The sequence below is a fragment of the Anomalospiza imberbis genome, chromosome 3 (genome assembly GCF_031753505.1).
Source record: "Anomalospiza imberbis isolate Cuckoo-Finch-1a 21T00152 chromosome 3, ASM3175350v1, whole genome shotgun sequence".
In the NCBI taxonomy this organism is placed as follows: domain Eukaryota; kingdom Metazoa; phylum Chordata; class Aves; order Passeriformes; family Viduidae; genus Anomalospiza; species Anomalospiza imberbis.
In genome coordinates this window covers 94,857,828-94,866,242 of record NC_089683.1, presented here as the reverse complement: position 1 = coordinate 94,866,242, position 8,415 = coordinate 94,857,828, and the positions used below count along the sequence as shown (strand labels likewise).

The 8,415-nt window shown below is 38.5% G+C and overlaps 1 long non-coding RNA gene across 1 annotated transcript; it reads left to right on the top strand.

Moving 5' to 3' along the window:
• Nucleotides 1-643: 643 nt before the first annotated feature.
• LOC137469969 (uncharacterized) lies at nt 644-5,519 on the top strand. Its single transcript, XR_010996838.1, has 2 exons — nt 644-690; nt 4,739-5,519. It is a non-coding gene; the product is annotated as an uncharacterized lncRNA (long non-coding RNA).
• Nucleotides 5,520-8,415: the final 2,896 nt, after the last annotated feature.

Sequence of the window (8,415 nt, the reverse complement as noted above, 5' to 3'; positions counted from 1 at the left end):
CCCTTCCTGCTCTGCTTGTCACAGAAGTTTTAATTTTGAATCTTTCAGTATTCCAGTATTAAACCTGATGAATTTGAATCCAAGTGTAAGAAAGTTCTTTCATCCCATGAGTCATTCAGCTTTTCTTTGGATGGGAGTTTTACTGATTCAAAGTTTTCTGTTTCGTAAACAAGCTCATCATTTTTCCACAGAAAATCATCACCTTACAAATGGATCTTGCAAGGACTCTCTGCCAGATGACTAGTATCCCCCCCAAAAAATTTACAGAGGTTTAGGCTATTTTTTTTAATCCATTAAGTTAACCTAGAAGAAAATCCTTACAATCTAAATCAGTGGAGATTTAATGGAAGTCTGTGAATTTAGCTGGAAAGTATTTTTCTAAGCATTTGGCAGATTAAATTTCTCAATATCAACAAACCTCTAATGTCACTTAAGTCCTGGAAATAGGGTTTATTTGTCTTATGGATGAATAAAGCTCTCTCCCAAGCACTGGATTTCATTCTTTGTGAAACTGGTGTCTTATGCAGCACTGAGTGGATAACAAGGCATGCATTTATTACATAAAAATCAGTCATGAGACACTGAAAGTTAATTATAATGTAGCAGAGTTTAAGGGTCAGGATTAGCAGGCTAAGATTACTTGTCAGTTGGAGTAAAAAGACCAAGGAAGAAGAGGTCCATCACAGTAAGGTAATAAGAGAGGGCATTAAAAGGACATTTGTGGAGACTATTTGTTTTGTTTCAGGTTTGTTTTGTTGCTGGGGGGCTTTGGGTAGTTTTTTGTTTGTTGGGCTTGTGGTTTTTTTAAAGGAAAAATCTGCATTTTAAAATTGGTCCCAAGTATCCAAAAATTGGAGGAAGTTAGTTGATTTTTGAACTTTAAACTTTGTGTTCTTTAAATCAAAAGCTTCAACTTTGTATACTTTTCTTTTCCTGGCATTGGTGAAACACACTTTCCCTCTCATATTATTTCCATTCCAGCCTTGTGCTATGAAAGGAAAAACCTTATGGAAAGAACATAGTGCCTTGATTGTCCCTACATACTACATAAATTAAAAAAAAAACTAAACAAGCTGAGCAGCATTTGGGACTAGATACATATTAAATACAAGTTACAATGAGAAACAGACTGTACCAACTATACGCAGAAGTGACATTTCATTTTCAGATACATTCCACTTCCATGTCACTTTAGCAGCATTAATCACATCAATTGCTAAAAATTAGATTTGGCTGGCAAAGAAAAAGGTACAGAAGAAAGGTATTTGTCTTGGCTTATCCAGAAAGCTTCAGCTGTTTGTATTTAGGGAGTAGAATTATTTAACATGGGCCTGGTCCTCAAGACTGTCCTCAGTTTTATATTCACTCCCTACTCTGGAAAACTTTCCAGATGATTCCAGTGGATATTTTGCTGAGGTTTAAATTTAACTGAGAGCTAATGCAGAAAATTCTTTGGCACGTGATTACTGCTAGTAATCAACCTCCTTAAAGTCAATGAGAATATTTACTTGAATTGTCTTAAATGTTCTTTGTAACCTTGAACAAAATTTTTTACCATGAGGTCAAAAACCTTTGATAATCCATCAAAGAAGAAAAAAAGGTATCCTTCAGAAACCTTCACAGACAATTAAAAATCTTACCAAAAAAAAAAAAATTCCCCATCACCCCCAAAATAAATAAAATGTAACTGGCTATGCACTGGCTACTTAAAATAGCTGGCATGGTGTCCTTGAGATATGTGGGACCAATGACAGGCTTAAAAAAATAAACCTGCCTTGCTTACATGAGACATGCAGAATTTCTGGGATTTGTAGCAATTTTGTCCAACTGTTCTCTACAGTGCACATATGCTGCTATTCCTATTCCTAGCCTTTGTGGTTAGGTTGTCACTCGCCAAGTTTCCAAAATAAAATCTGAAGTTCCTACAACAGACAGAAGTGTCCGGTAACACAGTCCAGTACAGTTAGAGATTAGACTTGTTGGTAAATAAAATAATACATCATTTATTAGTTACAGGCCGGGGGTAGCCAAGCCCAGGAGGTGGGGAGGATTAGCCCACGGCTGCCAGACACCGCTAAGCCGGCACGGAGTGCTAAGTAGGGCAGCAGCAACCGAAATCAAAGGTTCACAAATTGTCAGGACACATTCTTTTGTTGTACAGTCACTGGTATTTGAAGGGTGAAATCCAAGCTGTGCTGAAGTCACCAGGAAAAGTTTCTGTGAGCCAGGACATCACCTTAATGGAAAGTAATTAACCTCTCTACTCCTGCCAAGAGTTTGGGTCTGTGGGCACCAGCCCATTAAGCCCTGAAACTCGCCTGTGCTACAAGAGCAGTCATTACAAAAATGTGCAGAGCATGGCAAGGAGAAAGGTTGCCCAGGCGAGGTTTGCACACTGTGGTGGTTGCATGATTATATGGGAGAGCATCTCCATTTCCAAGCCAATACCAATGATAATCAGCTGTGATGTGAAAAGAGATGACGAAAACTTACAAGAGAGCATTTCAAATTCAGTTTTGGCACCAACAGCTCTCTCTGAATTATGGAAAGCAGCCCAACTTAGTGCCCTGGGATCTGAGAACGGACTTAAACTTGTGCCCATATTTTAGGCACCCAATTTCTTCCTTGTTGGAAAAAAAAAAAACAGTAAAAGCTAACTTATCATATTGAACATTGTGTTTACTTCAAGATCACGTTTCTTTGTGTTAGGACGGGAGATCTTTCAGCTTTCATACACATAAACCAGAGGTTTACTGGAACTGCTCCCACACCATCCACTGACAAAGATAACACAGAGAACTCCTATGCACCATTACTTTATACTGAGTCAGGCTAGATTAACTAAAATTGGAAAGGAAATCCATTCAGGGAGGAAGAGGTCTTGACTCATTACCATGGGAAAAACCAAAATGGAGCTGATTAAAAACAGTAAGTGTTCTAAAGCACGAAGTAAGATATTGTCTCCTCTGTCACTGAATAACATCTTCCAAAGGAGTGGTCTGAAGTCTTTGTCTGAATGGAGGGATTAGCAGAGGCATTTTGGAAATATGGCAGTTTTTATTTTCAATTTTACAGAAAATATTGTCCCTTCCTGTCAGATGAGCATCTGGCCATGGTGAGCCAAATAACTCTTGATTACCATAATTTGCTGTCTCTGGAGCTGGAAGTGAACATCACACATTCCCAGCTTCCAGAAAATGCCCTTTCTCCCAGCAGAGACTACCACATCTCCACCAGGCCCACATTCCACTGGCATTCATCCAGCTTCCTCATGTCAGTGGGGCTATGCATTTCAGTGCAACCATCAGGCTTTTGTTTGTCTTAGAAACACACTCTGCTCAAGGGCACTATGAAACCTGAACTCCTGTGATACACACTGGATCTCAAAACCTGGGAGAAAGTACATAGAAACACTAGAGAAAGCATTTCTAACTCATTGAAATCACTTCTCAAAGAAGGTCAGAGACAGGCTCTGGCCACTCAGAGGAGACGACAAAACTTCCCCCTCCTCCCCCCTCTCCTTTACCACCAGAAAAGTAAACAGCAACCAAAGTAAACTTTAAAAAAATTTAAATAATTACCAACTTTAAAAGACAATCACTACTGAAAAACTAAAAATCCATCCCAAACACCAACTCTCTGCTAAACAAAATTTTAACTCTTCATACATGAGTGTTTTCAGAGTTCAAAGACTGCAGCAGGGGTTTTTGTCAGTATTGACAGTGTGTATTAGCACAGAGAACAGATACTCATTACAGTGGAGACTTGGGTATGGGTCTGGTTTTTCAATCACAGTTACTGTTGTGAAAGCACAGACTTCTTTGGGCCCTGTATTAGGATGACAAATAATGTTCTCCAAAGTCAGTAAAGTCTAGGACCATACAAAAACCCTAAAACTCATATCATCAGCATTATTATGAATATGTTTAACTCTTAAATTTTCCCTTAGCTCAAACAAATACCCTGCAAATTGTTTTCTCTGAAGGGGATTTGTGAAAGAGTTTTTATTCTTGTTCAAAACTTGTTCTGATAGGATTCAGTGATTAGCAGTGATAAACATTCATAACAGACTTTTTCTGGTACAATATCTACAGATTATACAGGACATAGTCAAGTGAACTTTGCTGAAACTGGACTGATATTAGACACCCAGAGCATGTTTTCAGACTTGTTGGTTCTGATTGCAAATGAGCTTGTCTTCCATTTTAACTACAGTTCATTTCCAGGGAGCAATTTCTACTGTTTTAAAACCAGTCTGTACATGTCATACCTAAAAGCAAACTAAGAACATTTAACGGTGGGAAGCAGCATTGTGTGTATTTCCAGAGAAAACAGCCATTTCAGCAGAAAATCATGCCTTACAGTAAATACTTGACCATAAGCAGCCTTGCAGCAGAGATGTTACATGGCATGGTGATCTCCAAAAGATTAACCTGATTGATAAAAATTAACTAAGAAATTTATTTTCTTTTGGCTTTACAGACAGTTTCAGAGAGTGTCAATCCTTCTTGGACTAAAAAATCTAAAAAAATCAATTAAGTCAAGGAGGGCTTTTAATAATGTAGCAGTGTATAGTCCATGTATTTTCACATGTCTTTGAGACAAAAAAATATTTTAAAACACCTTCTTTGTGTATCTGCTTGTGCAGAATTATTTGTTGGGTTACTCACATGAGGATTGCAATATCCCAATTCCACCTGTTTTATAACTTACTGTCACTTCTTTTATCCATAACAAGGGTGCAACGCCTACCTGAGACCTGATCTGCTCCCTTCTGCCTTTGATGTTCCTCACTCTGCGCCAGGGGTCACGGTGCTGGCAGACATGCCATGGGGTATGAATGATTTAAAGCAACAGGTGAAAGTCTTTAAATGAGTGTATTTACCAGCACCTTTCAAGGACTCTCTATCAGCTATGCTTGATCGTATTCCATGAGCGTTCTCAGATGCACTTTCCTTTGTGTTGCTGTTTAGTGGCACGGTCACATTTCATGTAAGTTTGCTATTCAGTGAATATCACATGTTCATCTTGTAAAGCTGGACTTGTGTGGATGGTTAATCTCCCAGGCTTTCATCACTCAATATGGGACAGATGCACTTCAGTGTTAAGTAAACTATTAATATTTCCTACATTTCCCATGAAAATACTTCTGCCTGCATCTCATCCACTTACACTTTCTGTCTTTAACATTCACTTCTGCTGCCTTCTCTTACTGCAAGAGTCTGAAGTCTCCTATGCCCTAAACAATTTGCTGGTTTACCCAGCTTCCTTCAAATCTTTTTCTTTAAAAACACTTCTAGAGCTACATTATCCCACAAAGCTTTGACTGCTCATCACCCCCTGAGGCATGGCATGACCTTTAGCTAGAATTCCAGCACTGAGCAATGATCAGATGCTCTTCTTTTGCACAACTGCAAATTAGAAGAATCGCTATGCTTATCTTCAAATGCTTCCCAAGAAGTTACATTTGCATGGCAGGTGTAATGATTGCAGACTTAATTGTGAAAAAAAAAATTAAACAAATCAAATGCAAAAACTTCGAAGTTCCCTAATGCAAGGAAAAAGATACTGAGGACTATAAAGTGGAAAGAATGCCATTAGAGGTCATCTGTAAATATTGCTCTGTCCACTAAAATAACAGACACAAAAGCAACTGGGAGAACATGCACCCCTGATCTCAGGCTTTCAGTAATGGACATTTCTGTATTCAGCAAGGAAATAATTTTTTTTTCCTTTCTTTCTTGCTCTACTTTCATTTATCTGATAGCAATATAAATGTACTTATCATGCAAAGTAAGGACTAAACAAAAATTATTCCCAGATTGGAAAATTATTCCAAGTCAGTCAGGATTTTCTTGCTAGACAACATGATATTTACTGTACACAGAACAGCAAGATCGGCTCCTAATGCTGATAAAAGGTTGGAGAACAGATCAGGAACTAGGAACAGTCTGTTTTAATCTATGCTACACCACTGTTTAGTCATAATGCTGACCGGAATGTTATAAAACTCAATGCCTCTTCCCACTACAATGTGCTTCTAGTACGCAGCTCTAATGCTGTAAATAATTCTTTAGTAGTTCCAGTAGCCTCAAAGAGAAAGATGAAGGGATCACTCAAATGTGTCCCTAAGTTCCTGGCAGCATCCTGTAGCACACCAAGAACTTAAAGTTTTCAGGAGTTTAAATATAGGTAAATTATGCTTAAATTAAAGATTTTTAATAAAAAATAAATAATTAAAAGCTGCAGAAATTAAACGTGCACTCTTGGCTTCAAACTCCATTTGCAGATTGATAATGATCAGCACCTATAAATCCTTATGGGCAGTGAAATGCTGGAAGGGAACGAGAATGTTTTCAACAATAGCTGATGTCTGCATCAGCAACAAAAACAGTCTCTGAGCACTGTCATCAAGGAGCATTTGATGTGAACAAAGTGACATCTTGTTTCATCAAAGGTTAATGAGTACAGCAGCTCTGTCAGCAATACATTAAGACAGCAGTGTCACTGTTTGTCATACTTGGTGAGCTCAAGGCAGGCTGCAAGTATCACCATTCGTGGATTTGTTGGGGTTTCTGTTCTCTCCTGGCTCAGTAAGTTTAATGTGACAAGTTAGAATTCCTCCATAAGCAACTCTTCATGCTGTTTTTCTGTAGAGCAAAAGTGTTTTTGTAAGCCTGGTACTTGTGCTGACTGGAAAATTAGAGGCTTTTCTCAGTAAATTTGGTTAAACTAGAAAGTATTAGAGAAGATGCAATAAAACATTATTAACCTTTTGTTTTATGGTTTTTTAATAAAAAGCTTTTGATGTATTTTTTTTTTAATGTAATATTGCTAAGGTAAAGACTTTATTTCCAAGCAAATATATTAGGGTAAAACTTAAAGCTTGAATATTTATCCATAACTGTCCACAAAAATGAATGGAAAAGTATATATCAGCATTACTGAGGAGACAAAATAACCAATCAGCAGTGAATTGATGTATAGCCAAATTTCAGCACTATGCACAAATACTGCTGCTAGATCCAGTGTCACTTGGCAGTGCTCATTGACATTACCTCTGACTTCTGGGCTGGTAGTGATTTCTGTCAGTATCAGGAAATTATTATGGGGCTGAACAAGCAACTGACTACAGGGAAGATTAAATAAGACTGCATGCATAAGTAAGGGTTTGAGATCTGGACCTTTGATGCAATAGTGCTTGTTGAATTTTGTCATCCAAGCTCACAACAAACAGCAACTTGTTTCCTGGATGGATAATGCCTTTCTCTAATACTAATATTTCTCTAGCTGTGGACATGACATGGATGCTGCTTCTTCACCCTACATGCCATCAGCTTCCAGTATCCATGACTGAAGCCAAGAATGAGAAGCTTCTTTCTGCCTGGGAGCTGCCCAGATGAGGTAAAAGTGTTTGTAGCCTTTAGCAAGGCTAGCGCTATGTAGTGTTTATTATGTTACCATCCTATGAGTTGTGCTCATAATGCTGCTGGAATGCTTCTGAGTCCCAATGCTATTGGCAAGTTGGGGCTATTTCCAAAGGCTTTGGTTCTCCCTCCTCTGAGGGCTGAGTGACTCATCTAGGACAGTATTTCTCTCAGCAACTTTGCTTTGCATAAGACAAACTTTCAGCTCTGTCAGTCTCCAGCCACACAAATCTTAACAGCTTAGTGCACAAAGGTCTTGTTTACATCACTGCATATCTGTGTTTCACAAGACAACCTGTACTTTATGGAACAATCATAGAAAAGGTGGTTCAAATGGAGCTCAAGAGGCCTTGCAGTTATCAGGTATTCTTATGTAATTCCTGACATACACTTGCATAATCCTGTTCTAAAAACCAGAGGTTTTTAAAACAGAGGTTGTAGAGGTCCCACCTAATCCAGTCAACCTTTGCATTAGAAAGGTTCCCTCTCTCCCATAAAATATCTACCTTACCTCTTTCTTGGTGCTAAGGCTTGATTTTGTCACTGTGAACAACTAAGTCAGAATATTGCTGTCCCTGCTGCTACCCCTTTTAAAGCTAACCAGATAGTCTTTTATCTTCTCTGGATAGATCAGTGCTGCACAGAACTAGGAGTCCTATACATTTCCCATTTCCTTTGTAGGAAGCTGTAGCAGCTTTTCTGAATCAGATTATGCAGTGATGAGGATTTTAATTTGTGCCTCACCTGTTCTATTCATGCACAAAGCAGTCCCATCTGTATTGTAAATCTTGTTCTTTCACTTTTTGGCTAGAATCCCATCCCATTTGCTAAGGATAAAGATAGCTTCAAGTTCAGAGATACTCTTTTGGCAAGTCCATTCTATGGTTTTCAAAGCAGAGGGAATGAAGACAGGCATGACTTTTGCCCTGGTTTCCTAAGGATAAGAGACCTACACAATCATGCTACACAAGACTTTCTGTCCACCCAT